A 21,535-nucleotide genomic window follows, 5' to 3' on the forward strand; every position below is an offset into this window, starting at 1 on the left:
ATATCTTGTTTTAAAACTTCATTTTTCATAATTTACTTTTATAGTGTTTAATTTGAATATACTGTGGCCCAACCATATATACAAATAGAACTCTGACCCACAACCTGCAGCAACCTAGATAGAAAACCAATGCCTTACCTATAATAATCAGCTTAGGAAGCCTGTCTGCTCTAAGTCAAACTTGCAGGAAGCCAGACTGCTAGCTTTAGAAAAAACCTAGGAAGTTAAACAATAAACGACCCTAACAATTGGCCCCAAATGGCCAGGACTTGATTAATAACTGACAGCTTCCCTAATTTTTGTCCCAACTTCGGACCAACCAGAGAAAGCCACTCATGGCCAACTGACGATGGCAAGGATCACACAGGATGCCCCCCTTCTAATTAGTCTCCCTACAGCTTCCTCATGTCAATAGCCTTCGTTGAGGGCACGCCTGAAGCATTGCCTTTTTCCCTCTATCAGCTGTTCCCACTCCTCCGTCTGCCTTTGATTTTCTGCCAAAACTCAAAGGATGGTGGCTCCCCTGCCCAGCAAGTTCTGAATAAACTGCCTTTGCATTTTTCATGTGCTTGGTCTTCACTTGTTTCCACATACTGGAAGAGTAAAGAATCAAAACAGGATTCTTCCACTGCAGACAGGCTGGGGAGCATCCTCCCAGGCTCCAAGGTCTCCAGCAGGCGGGGATCTTACGGCCCCGGAGAAGAGAGCATCCCAAACACTAGCCGCCAGGGCAGAGGGGATACGGTGGTCGCGAGATTCTCCGGACCAGGTGTGGGCCGGAGGAGCTAAAGGACGGAAGCCAGAGGCTGGCGCCGCGATAAGACAACCTTGAGCCTCGCAGCCTAGACGCTTTCGGCTCTTTCAAGCGTCCGGGTCTCCGAGCGAGAGTGGAGCTTTTGCGCATGCTCAGTACGCACGCGCACACTTGACACCGCCCCTCGGGCGGGTACTCACGTCACGTGCGGCGACGGCGGCGGCGGCGGCGGCGGCGGCGGCGGCGAGAGCGGCGGAGCAGAGCGGCCCGGCCCCTCCGAGCGACAAGCGCCGCCACCAATCGCGCTCCGGCTCGGGAGAGGGGCCGGTGCTGGGCGGCCGCGGACCAACAAGGAGGGCGCGGGGGGCGGAGTCCGGCCCCCCGGCCCCACCTGCTGGCGGCCCCCGGCTCCCGCCCTCCAGGGACGCGCCCGAGCCTCCCCTGGCGCCGGCGCTGGCTGCCCCAGACCCGAGGCTCCCGGAGAGGGCGCGCCACGAGGCTCAGCCACTAGGTCCGCGGATTCCACCCCTAGGGAGTTCCAGCTCTGGCTCTTGCGCCGGCACCTCCGGTCTTTGCGGGGTCGCGCGGCTCAGCGCCCCTCAGCGGGGCTTCCCCCCCCTCCCGTCCGCCTGGCAGACTCCTCGTCCCTGTTTTTGGTTGCCGGGAAGCCGTGAAGTCGGGGAAGCTTGGGAGGGATCGTCTGGCTAGTCTTGCCCTTGGTCAGGCCCCGTGGACACCACTTCTTCCTTAGCCTCACTTCCACCTCCCCCTGTCCCAAGCCCTCTGTCCGCCGGCCTCCTGGATGTCTCCAGACTCGCAGCTGTCAAAGGAGCGAGAAAAGATTCCCTGCTAGGAATCTCCCAGACGATTTTGGACAACCACTATCACCACCAAACCCCTGGAAGAGTTTTGCCCCTAACTACATTTTTTTTTTTTAAGTCTGCAGAGCTCCTAGAACAAAACTGTGCCCTGTAACCCAGTTGTCATCCGTGTGGGACCAGGCTCATGTCAGGGCACAGTGAAATCCTGCACAGCAATAGCCCAGGGGTGGGGGGAGGGGATACAGAGGCACGGGGTAGAATTATGCTGTGAACTGTAAAGTCCCTATGCACGCTTTTGGTAATTGATGTTAGAAAGGACAGAACTGTGATTGACAGCAAAGGGACATGGCTGGACTCTAATGGCTGACACTATTTTGTTATAAGAGCAAATACAGTTATTCATAATATCCCCTTCTGCTGAAGTCACTTCTTCTCAGCATCTGAATAGAAATCCTCTAAACAAAGACTCTTTAAAACACAGATTCATATCCTCTTCTCCATCTGTGGGGGCATTTCCTTGGTCTGAAGAGCCAGGGAGGCAGCCTGCTGCACGGCCACCTTGTACACCAGTACCCCAGTGGGCTAGGGTTGTAGTACTCAAGTCAGCTCTCTAACTGGCCACACAAAAGAGGGAGGACACAAAACCAAACAAGTGGCACTTTGTGGCCATCAGCCAGGAGCTGATCAACCAGGGCTTTGCTTACAACCCCCGACCCCCCCGACCCCCGCCGCTGCCAAATATGCTGTGGCACCAACTGAAAGATTTCTCTTTATGCATAGCTGGAAACCGGTTTGGAGGAGAGTAGAGGAGGATAGTATGCATGTTCCCATATGTGTGAGAGAAGAAGACATACACACACTAATCTTTTTCTGGAAAAAAAAAAAAAAGGTAAAGAAATCTCGAGCCAGGAGGGAATAAAACCTGCCTTTCCCTTTCTTCTCTGGATGTATAATCAGCTCACAAATGAAGAATCTGGACTTTCCTCTGGTTGGATAAATTTACAAGCAATGGCAGTTGCTGGAGTACAGTTAATGGCAAAGGTCTAATTCCTCCTCTTGTCATGCATGCTGTCCCAGGAGAAGCCCTGGAGTTCATCTCTTCCCAAGATCTTCCTAAACCACCACAGGGCTAGACAGAGAGGAGGCAATACTCATTTTTCACATTCTTAATGGGAGGGGGGAAAACCCAACTTTAAAAATAAGGTTTAAGGCAAAAACAAAGCAGATTGTGTGACCTTAAATTTTTGTTCAGCCGATCCTCTAAGATAATTTATGACTCTGGAGGAGATGAATGCAACAAAAGAAGGCAGAACAGGTTCTCCTCTCTCAAAGGTCACTGGGGCAAGTCAGTTCAAAGAATATTCGCTGGAGAGGCAGCCAGACCCCCGGACTCTAATCCCAGATCCACCGTTTGTTAGTTATGTGAGCGTGGACAGATTCTACAGCATTGCTCGGGCTCAATATCCCCATATGTCAAATGTAAACAGTACTTGCTGAGGGAATGGTTACAAAGATTAAATGAGAGAATGCACCAGAAAGGGCTTTAATTAGTGCAAGACACAGTGGGTGCTCAGGATCAGGTGAATTTTCTCCCCAGGATATGGTCCTTCCCCTTCCAGGCCAGAACTCAACTCCAGGAACTCCATCCTCCTGTTTAGCAATACAATTGACCCTTGAACAACATGAGTTTGAACTGTATGGGTCCAGTGACATGCAGATTTTTTTAAAATAAATAAAGTATAGTACTGCAATTGTATTTTCCTTATGATTTCCTTAATAACATTTTCTTTTATTTAGCTTAATTTACTGCAAGAATATAGTACATAATATATATAATACAGAATATGTGTTAATCGACTGCTTATGTTATTGGTAAGGCTCCTGGTTGACAGTAGACTATTAGTAATTCAGTTTTGGGGGAGTCAAAAGTTATATTTGGATTTCAGCTGTTCAGGAGGTCAGTGCCCCAACCCACCCCTGCACTGCTCAAGGGTCAACTGTACTTGGTTTCTCCACCAACCAGTATCAGTGCTCTCTCCCCTGATGGAAGCTAACAGGAGTTAAAGCTGTAGGCAGCAAGGTGCTCATCTGGCCTTGCTGGGTTCCAGCACATTGGCTTTCTATTCATAATGTCTGTCTTCACCATCAGTAGTGCAGTGATCTGCATTGGTTGATAGGAAGTTCACAATGGAAAGCTGGTTTCAGAGATTCTTGTCTGCCTCATACCCTCAAATTTCCACTTAAGACTGCCAACTCCTTGGTTATAAACAAGTGAATTGGAAGGGAGCACAAAGACTTTACCCACAAAGCCAGAAAAGAGCCCCCTTGTAAGTGCTCCTATAAACAATACACGGACCATATTCTCAGCCCTCAGTTCAATTACATTAAATCCAACAAGTAATGATTGAACCCTTGAGGTTTTGTCTGAATGACCAGTTACTCTGGGCCCTGCCTAGTTTACTCCAGACACGCGGATATAATCGGAGTCTCATAGTCTCAGTATGGGCCTCTTTTTTGAACCCGGAAAGCTGCTAAAAATCATCTGTGAACTGGAAGAATGTTTCTGATTCTCAAGTTATGTCATTTATCTAACTCTTAAGTGTTTCCCCACTTTTATTTTTAAGAAATCATGCCTTAGGAGATCACTGTGAACATAATCAGATAATGGATGTGAGCAGACCTAGCAGAGACTCCAGTACAATGCATTTCTTTAAACTTATGCCGAGCATTTGGACCTGGGGTCTCCTTCTACTCTTGCTGTAAGAGAAAGTGAGTACCTTGAAGATGCTACAAAAAAGGCTGGAGATCCTTGATAGGGTCTCTCTGGTACAGCCCTTGGATTTCAATCATCTTTTATACTGTGTAGGCAGCAGCCCTCTTCGTGTGATTTGAGGGGGAGCCAAATAGGATTTCTTACCTACAAGCATGGCCACACTATCATCCCCCCAATTACTAAGCCTTCATTCAGAATATCTTTAACGCCAGAGTTGGAAAAGCCAATCATTAATGGAGTTTAACTACCAGTTGATTACATTCTAAGTGGGGTTCCTCACCTGGGGATTTAAAAGGAACAATGGACCAATCTTGGCCAATGGCAAGGAATCCACTCATTGAAGAGAGACGTCAGTGGTCGTCTATACCCACCAGAAGGCAGCACCATGCAAAGCCTTGGGGCCAGAAAAGCCCATTAAAATTTGGGGGCTACAAGGGGAAAATGGGCGCTAAAGGTAGAATGCCCCAATCCTTCCTTCGTCTGGCTGGATGGCAGGTGGGGTTGCCCAGTCCCTAGGAAAAAAGGGATTATTGGGGCGTCCAGCAGGGATGGAGGCAAAGTTCAGAGACAAAGGCTATGGAGGAACAGTACATACAGATTAGATTCCACCTAGCGACAGGACTGAGATGTCACTGCTGGAAAAGGCACACTTCTAGGGGAGAAGGGTGAACAAAGAGAATGCTTGTTTGAACCTACAACTATGTCAGGTCTAGGGTTTTTCATATGTTGTCTCTTGAGCACTGACTGGGGAACCAAACGGCTGGGTCGATAGTCCACATTTACTAGCTGCATGATCTTGGGCAGGTTACTTTACCAGTAACTGTGTCTCAGTTTCTTCATCTGAGGAAATGGGGAGAAAATGGTTATTGTGAGAATTAGATGAATGCATGTCTATAAAGCACATTAAATGCACTATATTTATTTAAGTGTTACCTTTATAAGTGCTATTACTACCTCTGAGCAACAAAGTGTCTGAAAGGTAAATGAAAGGAGAGAAGACCAGCCACCAAAGGGAATTTTCCTCTGACTAGGAGCAAAGGGTCCTGGTAATAGGTGCTTGGCTCTTCTTCTTTTACCTTATTGAAGAACCCAAAGCAAACCCTAGCTGAATTGCAGAGCAAATTCTGACAGGAAACCTGCAATTAGACCCATTTAACCATCTGTCCACTTATTCACCCACTAACTACTTCTGAGTACCCGCTCTGTGCTAAACCCAGTGTTAGGCACAGGTAACACAGTGATGACTCACAGACCTGCACCCCTGCCCTCAGGGAGATCTCTGTTTAGAGGAGGAAGCTGATAGATGAACAAGTATAATACAGTCTGACAAGCTCCAATCTGACATAGTACAGTAATATTAAAGAGAAAGTCACCAGCAGTTGATGAAGGTGCCAAATTCCTCCCCAACAAGTAGTTATGTCATTTCTGAATGGCTCCATTCCATTCAATCACTAAACAGCTCTGCTGGGTAGGAATTTGTTCATTAGATTTGGAAGAAAATATTTGCAAGATATTTAATTGACTAAGGATGGGTATACAGAATATATAAAGAACTCATCTAAACCCATAAAATAGGCAAAAATATCCAAATGGAAAAAATGGGCCAAAAATATGAGCAAGCAATTAACTAAAAAGAAAGTATAAATATCCAAAAAAATATATGAAAGGATGCTTAAACTTGTTAAAATCAGGAGATACAAATATAGATACCATATCTCACCTATCAGATCGACAAATTTAATGTGATAATTAGCAAGTATTAGAGAGAATATAAGAAAAATAAGTACTCATATATCCTGCTGGTGAAACCATAGTTGGTACAATCACTTTGGAATGCTGTTTGGTATCTCAGAGCTAGAGCAAACAATCCCAAAATTTGTATGGAACCACAAAAGACCTCAAATAGCCAAAGCAATCTTGAGAAAGAAAAGCAAAGCTGGAGGCATCACAATTCCAGACTTCAAGTTATATTACAAAGCTGTAGTGATCAAAACAGTATGGTACTGGCATAAAAAAAGACACGGAGACCAATGGAACAGAATAGAAAACCCAGAAATAAACCCACAACTATATGTCAACTAATCTTTCACAAAGCAGGAAAGGATATCCAATGGAAAAAAGACAGTCTCTTCAACAAAGGTGTTGGGGAAACAGCAACATGAAGAAGAATGAAACTGGACCACTCTCTTACACCACACACAAAAATAAATTCAAATGGAAGAAAGACCTAAATGTGAGGCAGGAAACCATCAGAATCCTAGGGGAGAACACAGGCAGTAACCTCTGTGACATCAGCTATAGCAACTTCCTTCTAGATATGTCTCCTGAGGCAAGGGAAACAAAAGCAAAAATGAACTAGTGGGACTTCATCAAGATAAAAAGCTTCTTTCATTTCAGCAAAGGAAACAATCAACAAAACTAAAAGGCAATATAGGGAATGGGAGAAGATATTCACAAATGATATATCTGATAAAGGGTTAGTATCCAAAACCTATAAAGAACTTACCAAACTCAACACCCCAAAACCAAATAACCCAGTTAAAAAATGGGCAGAAGACATGAATAGACATTTCTCCAAAGAAGACATACAGATGGCTATCAGACACATGAAAAGATCCTCAACATCACTCATCATCAAATACAAATCAAAACTCCTGTATCACCTCACACCTGTCAGAATGGCTAAAATTAACAACACAAGAAACCACAGGTGTTGGCAACAACGTGGAGAAAGGGGAACCCTCTCACACTGTTGGTAGGAATGCAAGCTGGTACAGCCACTCTTGAAAACAGTATGGAAGTTCCTCAGAAAGTTAAAAATAGAGCTACCCTATGACCCAGCAATTGCACTGCTAGGTATTTACCCAAAGAATACAAACATGTGATTCGAAGCGATACATGCACCCAGATGCTTATAGAAACATTATCAACAATAGCCAAATTATGAAAACAGCCCCAATGACCAACGACTGAGGAATAGATAAAGAAGATATGGAATATATGTTACTGAAATTAAAAGTGCATATACTCCATAACCTTGTACTCAAAGTGTGGTCCATGGACCAGCAGCATTAGCTTCAGCTGGGTACTTACTATCAGGCCCATCCCACATCTACTGATTCAGGATCTGCATTTTAACAAAATCCCCTGATGAGTCATATACACAATAAAATCTAGATGCAATACACATGAAACTGTTAACCACAGTCTTTCTTTGGGAGAAGACCACAATTAAGGATAGTGGCCAACCTCACACCAGGTTCATCTACAACATATGAATTTTTACAATGAATATTTCTTAATGTAATACTTCTGAAATTCAAATTATTATGTTTATAATTAAAAAATGATTCATTGGCTGTGCTGAAATCTGCTTCACACCGGTTGCTGCCCCCACACTGTGACCTGAGCTACACACACACACACACACACACACACACACTTCTCTAACTACTCATGCTAGTTGTATGTATTCCCTATTGAGAAAGTAAAAGGAATCATCAAGGTACACAACCACATTCATTGTTTAGTGAGCAGGAATTTGCCAACCACCACCTCTTTCTTTTGCACACTCAGAACCATTTCTTAGTTTTGCACATTTTACATAAATATCATTTTTACAAAGTTGTCTACTAGTGGAGATATAGTGAAAGATTTTATAGAAGTTTTGACTCCCTATTTCTTAAAAAAATGCCCAATAGGAGATATGTTAATTAGGAAAGCAGTAGAACATAGTGGTTATACACATGTAATCAGACAGAATTGGGTTTGAATTCTGGGTCTGCCATTCACTAATTCTATGAATCTGGGCAAGTTACTTAAGTTCTTGTATCTCAATTTCCTCATCTATAAAACCTAATATCTACTTCATAGGGTTGTTGTGAAGATTAAATGAAATAATATCTATAAAGCTTTTTATATAGTCTGTGGTAAGCATTTAACAAATGTGAGTTTTAATAGTACTTAACACTTTCATTTAAATAATAAATCATGACATTTCATTTCTAATCCATAATTATACATATTATATAACATGTACTCGGGAGCCTAACCCTTCTATAGCCCAAGGACTCAGTATATATTTTTAATGTTGCTATCACTTAAAGGGATGAGTATCAGTATATAAGCAGAATCAGGGGTGCCTGGGTGGTTCATTCAGTTGAGCGGCTGACTCTTGATTTCGGCTCAAGTCGTGATCTCAGGGTTGTGGGATTGAGCCCCATATCAGGCTCCACGCTCATCAGAGAGTCTGCTTTAGGATTCTCTCTCTTCCTCTATCCCTGCCCCTAGTTGTGCTCTCTCTCCCTCAAATAAATAAATCTTAAAAAGAAAAAGTGGAATCAAGTAGAACTACACAGAGCCATGATGTGTCTTGTTAGACCACCTATATCTCTAGGACAGGTAGGGAATAGTAGCACTTTCAATCTATGCAGCGCTGTTCACACATATCTTGATCTTCACAGCAACCCCATAAGGTAAGTTATAATTATACCCATTTTACAGATGAGGAAACTGTATCTAAGGTCAAACGTTAAAACATGGTAGAGGGCTTCTAATTCCAAGGCCTGTACTCTTTCCATATACCACAACCCTCCCGGGTATCTCTTTTTTTTTTTTTTAATTTTATTTTATTATATTATGTTAATCACCATACAGTACATCCCCAGATTCCGATGTAAAGTTTGATGCTTCATTAGTTGCGTATTAACACCCAGTGCACCATGCAATACGTGCCCTCCTTACTACCCATCACCAGTCTATCCCATTCCCCCACCCCCTCCCCTATTATAGTCAATGAAGGAATGACTGGTTGAGTAAATCTCAAAAGTAAGAGACTTCTTGGAAGTATCTGCATCTGCAAAGAGGACTGCTGAAAACGGAAGCACTTTCAAACCCTAACTGGATATTATCCCCGAGCAAGGGAAAGAGACACTAAATTCCTCCTTTCTGAAAGAGAGAATCTGGTTGGCGAAGATGAAGAAGGGGAGTCACATTTATCGAGCTCCTACTGATAGCAGAGGTAGAGTCATAAATTCCCTCATACCCATGGAAGGTGCTACCCTGGAAAGTCTTGTGTGGGCTTCAGAAGGCAAGAAGAAGATGGGGTGGGATGACGAAATGCCCCCCTTCTTTAGGAAAATGCCTGGAGGCTACCCGATACTGGGGTAAAAGAACGGAAATCTCCTTCAGCTGCTTCGCAGCACAGAGCCCTCCTTCTCAAAGCCTCAGAAGAAGAGCACGGGACCCATGTGAGGGATTGATGGTGCCTGCCAGGCATGAGGAGAAGCAAGCGACCTTTTCAGGATTGGTATATGGTGGTCTGGGGCATTATTGGCCCTCATGTAGGTTCTGTACTTTGCTGCCAGCCAGATGGTAAATAAAATATTCAACAGACACACAACCTTCTCACAACAGCGAGGTGACTGGCTTATTCAGAACAGAGTGATTTCTGCAGAAAGCACAAATTGCAAGTGGCAAGAAGCAGCTGGGAGACAGTCAACAATCTGCTTCCTATGACAGAGCCAGGGACCAGCAATGGGGACAGCTTGCCTTTGCAGCAGGGCCAGAGTCCCTCTTTAGTGCACTGTGGAATTTGTCATCAAAGAACTTCTATATACTTAGTTCCAAAACAAATGCAGATGCACAAAAGTACAAAGTGCTCAGATGATTCCAGATAAAATAGCCTCAGCAGGTGCCAATGGATAGGCTGATGTGGCAGAATGTATTTACAGATAGCAATATAGTCACTCTCCCGACAGAGCACAAACCCAAACAGTGTCTAGGTATTTGGTAATGATTCTCCAGGATGCCTGGGCTCCTTTACCCTTATCCAGGCATTTGCAAGCATGATGAGTGAACTGACAGACCCCGTGTCCCCATGTAGTTTGACAGACATGGCAAAACTCCTTGCCATCCCATCCTAATTTCATGGCAGGGTCTCCAACAACTGTTGAATGGGTAGGCCCAGGATTTTAAAGTTATGCTCATTCATAAAGATTATTTCTGTAAGCTTTAACAGATAACATCCTTATTCGTGATGTTGCATTCTGAAACCTAAATACAATAGTGCAGATTCACTTATTTTCCAATAAATTATCAAAAAATCCCACTTTCCACTCACTCTTTAACATGATAATCATCTCCAAAATAACTCTCAATAATGTTTCCAGTGATTACAACGTGGTTAAATCCAAAGGAATTTCTCAGTCCTCACCCTACTTAATCTTTCAGCATATTTTGATATTGTTAACTCTCCCTTCTTTCTTAAAACATTCAATTGCCTTAGCTTCTAGGACAACAGGTACTCCTGCATTTCCTCTTGCCTCATCCCATTGCCAACCTATTCTTTGTCACCTGACCATTAACTGTTGTAACTCCTCAAGATTCCATTCATGCCTCTCTCCTCTTCTTCCTCTGTTTTCTCCAGCCCTAGCCAATTTCATCTACACGCAAACCATCAATTACTCTTTATCGACAGATGATTCCAGCCAGGCCTCTCCTCCAAGTTCCAGAGCAGTGTATCCAATTGCCTGCCAACATCCTTCCTTAGACTCAAAAGCAACTCAAGATCAAAATGGCAAAACCAAACTCATGAGCATTCCCTGCTGTCCGCCTTCCCCATGCTGGTCCTCTTTCAGCGTTCCCCATTACAGTGAAGGATAACACCGATTCATGTGCTTAAACCAGACACCCAGAAGTTATCCTTTATGATTCCCTCTTCTTTGCTCCTCATGCCCAATCCATGACCACCTGGTACTGGTTTTAACTACTAATTATGTCACAACTCCTTCCACGTCTTTCCATATCTTCTCCATGACCTTAACTAAACCACCTTCATCTCTCTCCTGCCCTATTAACTGGAATCTATTGGCTTCAGGAGGGCAGAGATGGGTCTCTGAGTTTTACAGTAATAGCCTCAAAGCCTATCATTGTACTACATAAATATTTAATAAATTAATGAATATTATTTTTACCTAAATTATATATTATCTGATAGTGTCAGAGAACAATAAATCTGACATATAAGCATATCTGGATAATTGAAACTTGATTTCTTTGTTTATTTCAATCAGTTTAAGTGAGAATCTTTCAAAAATATACAAACATGTATGCCTTTTTTTCTTTCAAAAAGATAAAATAAAACTGTCATTATTCTCTAATAACGATTTTAGAGAGTGAGAACTCCAAATAAATGCCAATTTATTATAATTAATAAGATACTCTAACAAGTTGCTAGATATATGATCAATAAACAAAAATCAATTGCTTTTCTACACTCCAAAAAATAATCTGAAAACAGTGAAAAAATTATGGTTATCATAGCAACAAGAAATATACCTAAAACTCCAGCTAGCAAAAGTTGTGCAAGAGACATAGTTTCAACTGTCCTACTTCCGATGGCCATGGTTCCCAGTCAGAATGTCAAAACTGAGTAAAGAGTTGAGGTCTGAGCTGCCTTCTCAGAACTAACCCACTTTCTGCTACCAAAGCTTTTTCTTCTAATGAGCTTCCCAAATGGAATCCAAATGTCTCAGGCAACTCTAATGGAGGTTTCAGTCTGTTTATTAAACTAACAACAACAACAAAATAAGTTTCCCGAAATAGGAGAAGTTGTTCAGGAGTCTTTCATCGACCTGCCTCCCTGGCAGTACTTCTCATCACTCAAGCAAAGGTCAAGTACACGCCTCATGGATGATGGACGGTGCCTGACCACCTGAGCATAACGGCCCTGGAGGACATCAGTCTCAGACCAGAGAAGAGCCAATCCAAGTCCCCACAGCCAGGGTGCATCTCACACTTAATCTAGGCCAAGACCCACCGTGGTTGAGTGAGGGGTCCAGTGAGGATGCAGTGAGGGAGCCAGTGAGGGACTCAGTGAGGGGCCCAGTGAGGGGGGCCAGTAAGGGGCCCCTGAGGGGCCCAGTGAGGGACTCAATAAGGGACTCATTGAGGGACCCAGTGAGTGGCACAGTGAGAAGCACAGTGAGGAGTGCAGTGAGGGATTCAGTGAGGGGCCCAGTGGATGGGGGGGGCAGTGAGGGGCTAGAGCCATGCCAGTGCTGGTGAAATCACTAAGGTACCATTTATACCCTGTACTTCTCTGAGGAGCTTCCCTAACATCTGCGACCTCTCTAAGTCCCTCAAAGACTACCTCTGTCAGTCTAGAAAATGTTCCTGCCGAGCTTCTGAAGGAGGACCATGGCTGTCATGACCGCTTTGTCATCCATCTTGCCTCAGTTCATGTGCCAGGCTCACTGATGAAAGGCCAGAGGGTTTGACCAAGCCCAGTCCCTCTGCTCTAGTGACCTTGGGATGGCCACTATCATACAGGGGGAGACCCAGAGCTGGCCTTGGGGACTAGAATGGGAACATGAGCTCCAGGCTTCAAGGCTATCTTGGGATCAGTCCAGCAGCCACTCAACAAGTCACAGGCACTGCTGGGAATGTAAAATCATCCTCTTTTTTTTTTCCTGACTTTTTAAAGAGAGGTTAATATCACATTTTATTGTTGATTCAATGTAATCATTAAAGTTATCAAATACAAGGTTGAAATGAGAGGATGTGTTTGGGGTAGGGTTATTTGCCTTTCTACTGAATAATCCCGACCTGCTGAGCAATTTAGATTTATTTTAGTATTTTTAATGTGTATCTTTCCTTAGAATCAAACTGCCACTTTTCACAATGGCCAGTGCCTTCCCACAGCATTCTCGAATTCTTTCTTAAGTTATTACTCATCTGCTACAAATTGAGAAAACAAACAGCTGAATTATTAGAATTGGATGTAAGTGGGGAAAAAAAGGCTTTGAGCATGGGACTGAGGGACTCTCCTATGAATAAACCATTCAAGGGTTTGACACATTTATTGGTTCACTTATTTCCTGTTTCTCAACGTCCTTACTGTTCCAGCAGCTTGCACTTCTGGCCCCACCAATCAATTCCCTGCAAAGCAGCCAGAGTGATCTCCTAAAAATGCAAAATTGATTCTGTCACACACACTCTCCATCTCTCCCCTCTCAGAACCCTTCAGTGGCTTCTCACTGCCCTCAGGATAAAGTCCAGCCTCCCTGACAGTCTTTCAGAGCCTTGCCATATCTGGCCTCTTCTACCTTCCCCCTTCACCAAGGTGCCTCAATCGCACATCACCCAGCTCATCTTGCAGGTGTCACCTTAGCTCTGTCTTCCAGAAAGCCTCCCTGACCCCCTGAACAAAATCATGTGTCCAACACTGGCCCGTGGCCCCATCTACTTCCCCATCTAAGATTTAACCAAATTCATAACTATGTAATTGCATTATAGATGTGTACCTCCACCATTTAGTAGCTGGGTTTCCTCGGACAAATTACCTAACCTCCCTAAGCCTCAGTTTCTTCATCTGTAAAATGGAGATAATTAGTTCACCTACCTCTTAACCTCACAGTAAAGATTGAGATGGTGCATATAGCACACTTAGCACAATGAATGTGCTTACAATTTGTTGATTTTCTGTCTTCCTTACTAGAATGTAAGTTCTGTGAGGTCAGGAATCATGCCTATCTTGTGTTCACCATGGCATGCACAGCCGAGTCTCTGAAACACAGCTACTCAATTATATGCTGATTATTTGTGGAATGAATCAATGAACGAATGTCAATGTCCTGTCAAAGAATCTGCAGGGGCTCCCATGCCAAACTTGAGCGCATTTCCATTCTTCCATGTGGAGTTCCTCAGCCAGCACTGCCACCACCCTCTTCAGCTTCTCTCTGCTGCTCCTTCATGGTTTGTCTGATGAAGTTCCCTTTCTCTCCCCTCCCTTCATCAAATCTTCCCTTCCAGGCCTGGGTCCTCCCCCCTCCAGCAAGCTTTCCTGGGCTCACTGTTTAGGTCTTTTTGGAACTCTCCCTAGCATTCTCATTTTGTTCTCAACCATTACCCAACTCCTTTCTGGCCTAACATCTCCTCCAGTTAAGAGTCAGTGGCCTTGATGGCAAGCTCTGCTCTCACTTCTCCTTTTGTTGCTCCCTCCCCACCCCAGCCCTTGGTCATGGGCTCTCCGTCTCCTGCTTCTGCCAAAGAGCCATTCCTTTTGGTAATATTCTCTCAAAAATTACATCCTCGCAGTGTTTACCTCCAAGTTCCCGAGCTTCACCACGCCTCACTTAAGGTATTGACTTTTCAATTCATGATAAATTATTCAGCAGCTCATTTTCAGCCAAACTCCTCTTTTCTTCAGGGCCTGTTCTCCTTCAGCTAGCATCTCGGGGCAGCCTTTAAGTCTAATGACGTGTTTACAATTCATGCTCTGCCAGACATTAAAGCAAGGCAGCACACTCAGGGTTGATAAAGTGCAACTCCAAATTCTCAGCAGAGGGAAGGGTCCAACAAGAGTACTGCTCTGTTGTTTATGGAGAACAAAGATTTCTGTCTCCACTACAAAGGATCTGCGTGCAGAAGGTGGCAAAGTGGTTCTGGTTCAAAGGTAAGGCTCTCCTGGAAACTTCCAAGCTTCCCACCAACTGATGGGCACAGGCAGATCTGATTCCAGTCAACCCCAAAACTTGAGGCTTTTCAAGCTCTTTGCCATTAGGTTGATGTTAAAGGGGAGAAAAAGAAAAAGAAAAAAAAAAGAAGGAAAAGGAAAGAAAAAGAGAAACCCTAAATCCTCCCTGATCAGGGATATCTGAGAAAGCAAACAAACAAGAAGCAATATACGATGCTTACCCTTAGGATTGGGTTTTTAAGGTGGAGTCTTTTCATGCTGCTCAAAGGACCACTATTAGCCAGTCCCAGGCCTTTGAGTCTAATGATCTTGGAGCCCAGCATGAGCTCCCTTCCTTCTTGATGTTCCTGCCCCTGACATAGAGAAGCTCCTCTCGCCTCCACGTTAACTGCAGGCCTCCCTGGTTCTCAGTTGGAGACCCTGTTCCCACCACAGCTTCCTAACCTGATTGTGTGTGAGACCACAGGTCATGACTGTAGGTTTAGGGCCATCAGACACATTAAAGGATAATTTACATGGTCAATAATGGTGGAAGAAAGGGGTGGCGAATCTACTACTGGCGGTCATAAGACAACCCATTGCCTTAGATGTTGCTGAAATCTATAATTTCATTTTCTTCATAATTACTTGATCAATTCAACTCCAGCCTGAGGATTTATTTTAATGACTACCGTTAAGGGTTTGACCTGAGAAGAACAGAATTAAGGAGTATGCATCATGAGGCAAGTGACAGGACTTCCTTGAATCCCATCAAAACTAAGGTGATGTTCCTGGTGGCACCTCAGAAGAAGTTAAAAACAACAAAAGTAATATCAAAACAAATGAAAAACAAGAAAGATAGCATGTATGATAGCCAGAGGAAAAAATTAAATTAGTCGATATGATGGCACTTTTGCTCTGTCACAAAATCTCATCTTCCCCTCCTGTTCCTCTCTCTTTTACTGAACACAGAAAGACTACAGAGCCCTAGAGAACAGGACACTGTACCAGAAGACCCCCACATTCTCTTCCTGGAAAAAACCTCAACCTTGGCAACCACGTTCTGCCACCCTTAGCCCCACTCCTGGCAAAGTTAATTGAACAAGACAGGGGCACCTCCTAGCCAAAAGTTAGCCCAATCAGATTCTCTCTCCCAGGAATTTGTAATTGAAACACAAAAGCCTAAGTCTGATAGCAGTGGGGAGTAAGTGCAGTGGTGCAGTCAGGGGATAAAAATCACCATCTTACGGCAGCCATGATGGGTCTTGTACAAGTAGAGGGGTACACAGAGAAGCCAGTGGGACAAAGAGGAATGAAGGAGAAATGCTTAGGGAAAGCAGAACAGTAAGAGAGAGAACAAACTTCAAGGAGCTTGATGAGCTTCAGGGAATGCCTGTCCTTGCCAACCACAAATCCCCGACATACAGACCTTGAATCCCCACCTAGTTACTCATAAGCTGACTAAGAAAAAATTCATCCAGCAATTCAAAGTGAAATAACTAACATTTCAATAGCACCCAATAAGTACCACAAATATGGTAAGTGATGGAGTAAAACAAACTAGTTGTAATCTAAATAATCCAACAAGATTGATAGATTTACAATCACTCTACAAATCTTAGGTAACCAGTACAAGTTCTGTAACTAGAAAGTAGCAGAACCTGGATGTGAACCCACTGGGGCTGACTGCAAACCCACATTCCCACACTCCTCTCAGGTGTGAAAAAACGTACAGTCATCTGCTCTGGCACTAGCCAGAGACTAGCAGGTTCACATCGATGATGTTCCCAAATAAATGAAGTATGCCTTTCAAGGGAAAAAAGTGCTTTTCTTTTTAAAAAATGTTAGTTGAAATCTTAAAACATACATGACATTTTCCTGCTCTTACTCACTGAACACAATTTAACATTTTCCTGATTAATTAAGTTCATTCATTCAAAAATAAGTGGAGGACCTCCCATTTGCCTGGCACTGTGCAAAGAACTAAGAACACAAAGTTGCATTAAACAAGATGTCTACCCTCATGGAGTTCATAGTCTGGTAGGGGAAATATCAAAATGATATTCATAATCATAACTATGATTATAATAACTAGCACCTATGGTTAGCTTGTACTCTACTTTCATCGTCTTAATCCTCAGAAAAATTCTATGCAGGATTATTACTATAATTATTATGATTATTCTCATTTTACAGAAGAAACTGAGATTCAGAGTCCAATTTACAGGTACTGAGTATTAAAGCAGGGTACATTTGTATAATCTATCTAGAACTTCAGCTATTAGTACTATACTATGCAGTTTGCTCTAAGTAAAAATAACTGCAAGCACTATGATCAAGATAAACCAAAGTTGGGTACTGGGTAGTGATCATAAGGAAGAGTGATCAAATCAGTGGGAGCAGGATTTCATCAGGTGCACAAGGACACCATGCAGACAAAGAGAAAAACATGCAAAAGCACAGCAGTGGGAAAGAGCATTCGGCTCTCTTTCTAAGAGAATTGCAAGCAGTTTTTGTGTATTTGGAGCACAGGTGGGAGAAAATGAAGGACCAGGGAGGAAGTGCAGAAAGATGAGGGTGGAGACACAGGAAGGGCCCAGACTTGGGTCAAGCTCATAGGATATCTATCAAGGCAGTGAAGGAGTTAGGTGGAGGGAAGATGAGATGATATGTGTATTTTTAGGAAGGTAAGAGAGATTATTCTGGCTGCAGTGTGGAAAGTGAGGATGAAGAATTAGTAGTTCTAAAGGGGGAGGGGCAGGAAGGGGGAAAACAGTGGTGTTTTTATGTTGGCAGGGTGGGGTGGGGTCACAATGAGGGACTAAGAACTCAGCACTGAGTTTATAAGTGTTAATGTCCTGCTGTATATGGGAGAGACCTGCCCAAGGGACGACTGTCTTGCCCCAAATGCCCAGTGAGAAACACTAGGAAAAGGGAAACTTGGGAGCCATTCTCAATGCGCTTTTCCTCCCCCACCCCAACCCCCTCCATACACATATTAATCATCTCAGAGTCCTGTATCTTCCACTGTTTCCATACCTTGAAGTGCACGTCTCACCCTTTCTTCTTGTGACTATGTCCTTTTGTTGTGGCATCCCTGGCACCGAACCCCATGCTTCGAAAAAAGGAGGTGCTTGCTAATGTTTGCTGAACCCAATGGAACTGTTTCATCCTGTGGGATAAATGTTCCCAGTGCAATGTCCTTGGCTTGAATGAAATCAATTGATGCCCTCCTCACTTGTGATCTTGATGTGAGTATTTCTCCCAGGTCTTAGCAAAGTTGGTGATTTCTGCTCGGCTTCCTCATCACATTAGAAATACCACGTTTCATCATCAGTTGCTGTTCTCTTCAAAAACTCTTTATATTGCCCAGCATCCCCTGGGTAATCAGAGCAAATATAATGTCCTTACTGCATCTATTTGTCACTTGGAATGCATGGCAAGCCTTCACGGAAAATTTCCTCAAGTTCGCATTTCCTTCCAGAATAAGTCTTTATCTACATTTAACTCTTGAGTCACCTCTTTCTGTCTATGTCTCTGTCTGTCTGTCTCTCTCTCTCTCCCTCTCTCTCTCTCTCTCTCTCTCTCTCTCTCACACACACACACACACACACACAATATCATTCTGAACTAAATGGGAGGAGCCTTGGATTAAGAGCCAAGAGAGCTCCACTCTGGGCCAGGTTTTAATATTATTTGACCTTAACTAAGCTACTTGACCTCAGTTTCATTTATAAAATTGGGAAACTGACTCAAATAGTTTTCAAGGAGTCTAGGAGTTCCTTGGAGGTATCTAGGGAGAACAGTAGGGGTGAGAGAGCACTCATATACACATACACATAGGCACACAAATACTTGCTCACTGTGATAGACAATGGAGGTGTCTATGAAACATTTTCACTAGGAAATACCTCCTGGGAACATTGTGGGATTGTATTTCTTGGCACTTTTGTGATTGGGTAGGGCTGTGTGACTGATTTTGACCCATGGGATCTGAAGTGCTGTGTGTCACTTTCAAATCAGACATTTAATTACCAATACAATACTCTTCAGGGTTGTTTCTTCTGCCATGGAAACCAGCAATATTCAAAATGGTGGCTGCTTTATCCTCTTGGGTTCTGGAATGAAGCTGTGAGCTGAGCCCAAGTCCCCCTATAGCAGACATTTAACATGAACAAGAAAACCTTTTGTTATAACAGCTGAAATATTTGGGGGGCTGTTTTTTACTGCACATAACTTAGCTTATTCTGACTAATACACACACACATGCACACACACACGCTTTAACCAGAGCACCTCTGTACTTATCTGTTTTTTATATTAGACTTCTGGATAAGATTTTGTTTGACAAATGAGTCCAAGTGGTAAAAAGAAACTTGAAAACCACTAGTCTACTTGATTTCTGAGGACCCTTCCTACAAAAATCTATGATGTTATACAGATTCTTCCAATAATCCAGCTTTCTTCCCTACTCCCTTTACATATTTTAACCTCATTTTCATAAGCTTCTCTAATTTGATAGGTACCTCCCATAGAGATTTACTTTCACATAAAATTTTTGTCAATTTTTGGATCTCGAAATGGTGACCCATTTTTTCTTCACCACACATACTTTCACTTATCATAGTCATCAAAACAAACTTACCTGCCAGAGTTGACAGCTTCACTCTGATAAGGTGAGGCTTGTTGCAAGCTGTCCCCACACTGTCTCTTTTCTAAGAGACACAAAGGAAAATGTGTGTCCTTACTTTAGAGTCATGGCTAGTCTGAGTGTTTTAGTCAACTAGTATCCCTCACTATGGCTGGTCAGAGTTCTATGCAAAGAAAGTATCCAGTAAACTTATTGATGGTTTCTTTGAAAATAGTGGATACATGTAATGTCAATATTTCTTTGACAATCTAGTGACTTCTGGAATCTCCATTTTTCAAAACCCACTTAGACCAGAAGTGCCCTTTGATAGCTATTAATTGTTTAAGTGAGATACCAACTGGAATCTTGGAGATTAAATCAGTTATCAAATTTTTTGTTGTGCCTAATCATCAATCTAATAATCTCCTTCAATTCAGTTGGTCTGGGGTGATGACTTGGAATCCATATTTTTAATATAGAGACTTTGGTGTAGGTAGTCACAGAACCACAATCTGAGAAATTTTATATTTGATCTTTAAGCTTTTTTTAACCCTAGGAATCTTAGGTTAGTTTCAAGTTCCAGATATGCATGAGATTCAAAACATTCAGCTAAAAGTACCAGGGGGAAATCACTAGTCATTTCTATATATTTCTTCTTTGGCAGCAAGGCCAACACATGAGAATGAAGGAGCTGTGATTTCACACTAGTAAGAACTGTATAAGGGACTAGAGGGACAGTCTCTTACCTAATGCACCAATGATGCCACAGCAGAGCCCAGAGCTGGTGAGGAGCTATGGTGGATAAACCAATAATGCAAAAGGGATTGCCAAAACAAGGTGAGGAAGAGGCCCAAAGCAGATTCTGAAAGTAAAGCATAAAGGCAGGGAAATGAGAGGGTGAAATACAAGTGGCAGATCCAGGCAGTTAGCTGGAGAGATCTGAGTGTGTCCTGGGAATAGACACAGTGGTCTGGATGTCAATTTACTCCTTATAGGGGACTAAGCAAGCCTATAGGGATGAGCCAGGCAGAGTGATTGCTGGAGTAAGGATAAAGGGTTTCTGGGAACTAAATCCAATAAAAACTAGGTTGGATTTTAATCCAATGTAGCCCTGAGTGGGAAAAGTCAGAGGGTGAGTGTAATCCATGACCCAGGAAGAACTAAGAGTTGAACCAAATAAATCTGGTTGTTAAGTTAAAGGATTGACTTACTACGACTAGAAATAAGAAACTAAAAATTTGGGGATCTGGTAGAAACCAGAATGGAATAGAGAATAAAACACCAGAGAAGAAATGAATAAAGAGGTCAAAGGCAATTGCCCTGCTTGCAGTTGTGACTGGTCTCTGACTTTCATTGGCTCCATATGTTGTGGGGTAGGTGGCCTGTTTTGAAGACAAATAAGGCAGATACTTACCTGTCCCAACCGGATCACAAAGAGGATGGAGCCATTGTGCCCAAGACCTCCTTTTATAGACAGAACTCAACCGAAGTCAATTCACAAGGCTTAGCAATGAAATATAGCTGAGATATCAACCAACAAATGTAACACTGAGGAATTAGGGTGGATAGTTAAAATTGCTTAAGCTCTGCAACTTACTGGGCTCATGTTTGGCAAACAAACACAGCTTAATAAGGAGACAAAAGATTTTGAGAACAAGGAAGAACAGCATTCCCTCCCTCTTCATCTTCTTTTTCCTCCCATTATAGAATGCCGTTACTGAAACAATGGGCCATGGCCCAGTAATTCCACTGAGGCTGTGTTAATTGCTTCTCATCACAAATTTGGGCACATCCTTCCCCAATTAAAAATTCTTTGTGCTCAAGGAGAAAATAATTTAGGGCTCATTACAGCTTTGTTTTCAAATCAGTTAATAGAATGTAGTAGATAATGGAGGGAGAAGGCAAAGAACTGGACTGGAAGACTGGAAAGTAGATCCTTATTCCCAGTTCTGACATTTGCTAGCCATGTGACCTTAGGCAAATCATTTCATTTCTTTGGGCTTTTGTTTCCTTGTTTGTAAAAAGAAAGTTATTATTTTATCTTTTATTTCTCTTGCCTTTGGAGATGTGTCGTGAAAAAGGTTGCTCTGGCCGATGTCAT

General features: G+C 43.0%; 1 long non-coding RNA gene across 1 annotated transcript; it reads right to left on the bottom strand.

The window, feature by feature from the left end:
* Positions 1–18,844: 18,844 nt before the first annotated feature.
* LOC117796711 lies at positions 18,845–20,292 on the bottom strand. The gene is made up of 3 exons (XR_004621358.1): positions 20,181–20,292; positions 19,450–19,519; positions 18,845–18,956 (listed from the first exon to the last, which is right to left on the bottom strand). It is a non-coding gene; the product is annotated as an uncharacterized LOC117796711 (long non-coding RNA).
* Positions 20,293–21,535: the final 1,243 nt, after the last annotated feature.

The sequence above is a fragment of the Ailuropoda melanoleuca genome, chromosome 16 (assembly GCF_002007445.2).
Source record: "Ailuropoda melanoleuca isolate Jingjing chromosome 16, ASM200744v2, whole genome shotgun sequence".
In the NCBI taxonomy this organism is placed as follows: domain Eukaryota; kingdom Metazoa; phylum Chordata; class Mammalia; order Carnivora; family Ursidae; genus Ailuropoda; species Ailuropoda melanoleuca.